At 31.8% G+C, this 2,500-nt stretch overlaps 1 protein-coding gene across 1 annotated transcript in view; it reads left to right on the forward strand.

Annotated features, from left to right (window-relative positions):
• Nucleotides 1-2,500, forward strand: part of LOC144957358 (dorsal-ventral patterning tolloid-like protein 1) — a 29,185-nt gene that overhangs the window by 17,658 nt on the left and 9,027 nt on the right. The gene's annotated exons all lie outside the window — the stretch shown is intronic.

Raw genomic sequence — 2,500 nt, forward strand, 5'->3', positions numbered from 1 at the left:
TATCCGAGTGGGGATGAATATTACAATTTGCAAAATTTTATATATTAAAAAAGCGAAGAATTAGTTACAGTATAATACTATTGTAAATTGACTGAGAAAAATTACATAATATAAATTACATGGCACCTAATTTAGGACTGCAATTATTGTATCTATAGTTTAAAATAACTGATGACAATAAATATGGCCCTTTCACACTTGTTTATCGAATCTTCTTGAAAAACACAAATTATAAGTAAAGCAACGTTTATCTTGACAAGAACAAGAACTCTCTTAACTATCGGAGCAATGGCGGACGCCGTATGAAATATTTCTCCGGCGTGCATAAAAGCGTATCCAGAGGAAAAAAACCCATAAATTTGATCATTTTTTAACTTTTACACATTCTGGTCACAAGGCATATGGAAAGTTCTAGCCAGTATGAAGAATAAAAAGTAATTGATTTTCTTTGTTTAGAACCAAGATGGCCGCCATTGCCGGGCGGCGTGACATCAGACTACTGAATCCAATTGTCAGCTTACTCGATCCTCACTTCAGAGTAGGAGGTTCGACTCCCTCCCTGTAGTGATTTAGATTTTAGGTATTGGTTTTCGCCTTTGTTTGGGCAACTAATCTTATTTTGGGTGGATTGCATCCAAACAATAATTGTAATAATAAGGTTGTTGTTGAGAAGTTTAGTTTAATGTAGCTTGCGTCACCAAACCACCCCTGATAATCGGATTGTATCAAGGACAATAATATCAAAACATCTATGAGAATATGCGATGTCATGAAGCATCTAACACGAGAGCACCAAATCAATTATCTGGATAGAACGCTGGACAAATAAAACTCAATTCAGGGGGGAAAAGATCCACAGCCATGAGTATAATAATTTAAAAAAAAAGAACACGGAACGTTTCAGCTTAAAACCCTGCTTCATGCAATAACAAAAAGTATAAAAACACTAATACACCAGTTTTAAATCCAGATAGGCGACAAAAAGTTTTTGGCACGTCTAGTTAGAATTACGATTGCGAAAGTTTATTCTTATCAAAGTCATGAAGCAATCACAATTTAACAACAATATTCTGACTGATGCTCAACGTGGATTCAGACGTGAAGAAGTCTCGATCTTGTGAGGCCAGACTCATTACAAGTTTCAATGAGTTAGCAGAGATAATGAACCGACAACTTCAAACGGATGCTATGTATTCGATGTTAGTTAAGCATTTGGTAGAGTCCACCACATTAGCCTGGCATACAAACTTGTAGAGATGTGTGGAGTTCATTATGACTTACGTGACTGAACAATGACTTTTCTCTCAATGACTGGACAATGAATTTTCTCACGACTGGGTAATGCATTTTCTCACAAAGACTGGACAATAAATTTCTCTCAATGACAGGATACTGAATTTTCTCACGACTGAATAATGAATTCTCTCCCCTTGACTGTACAATGAATTTTCTCTCAATGACTGGACAACGACTTTACTCACAGAGGGCAACGGGTTAAAGTTGAAGACAGAGTATCACAATCAGTCCCATTTCTATCAAGTAAAACCATGTTTTCTATTGCTGATCCCATGTTGCTCTTATCTATATCGCTCACATGTAAAATTATGTATCGCCAGTATGTGCGGTTATGTGGTCTAGTGGTATGACACTCGCTTTCGTATCGGAAGGTCTGGTGCTCGGCGCATAGTTGAGTCCTTGGAAAAGACTCTCTACTCACATTGTCTCACCGTACTCAGGTGTAAAATGAGTACCTGGCCGTTAACAGCGTTGTCTTTGTCCGAAAAATTGTAATATCGCCTAACAGGCGTCATGTCTCGTCCTACATGTTAAATGTTGCTGTTGACCAGGGACCCCTTGTAAAGCGCTTTGAGCACGTTAAGTGGATATTGCGCTATATAAAAGCTCAATAAAAAAGAGATATTGTAGCTTAGATTCTTTGTAGATGTCAGTCTCATGTACCGAACAATAAATCAAATATATGAGATAGAAACAATCAAACGAAGCAGCCATTTGAAAGCTTAACACAGAATAACATGAAAAATAATTGTGTTGCCCCAATCTATTATCATAGTTATAATGATGGTGATAATAATAATGATAATGATAATAATAATAATAATAATAATAATAATAATAATAATAATAATAATAATAATAATAATAATAATAATAATAATAATAATAATGATAATAATAATAATAATAATAATAATATAATAATAATAATAATAATAATAATAATAATAATAATAATAATAATAATAATAATAATAATAATAATAATAATAATAATGTTGATCATCATCATCATCATCATCATCATCATCATCATCATCATCATTATTATTATTATTATTATTATTATTATTATTATTATTATTATTATTATTATTATTATTATTAATATTACTATTATTATTATTATTATTATTATTATTATTATTATTATTATTATTATTATTATTATTATTATTATTATTATTATCATCATTCTTATTAG

The sequence above is a fragment of the Berghia stephanieae genome, chromosome 11 (genome assembly GCF_034508935.2).
Source record: "Berghia stephanieae isolate SIO BIC M18660-M18661 chromosome 11, UCSD_Bste_1.3, whole genome shotgun sequence".
Taxonomy (NCBI): domain Eukaryota; kingdom Metazoa; phylum Mollusca; class Gastropoda; order Nudibranchia; family Aeolidiidae; genus Berghia; species Berghia stephanieae.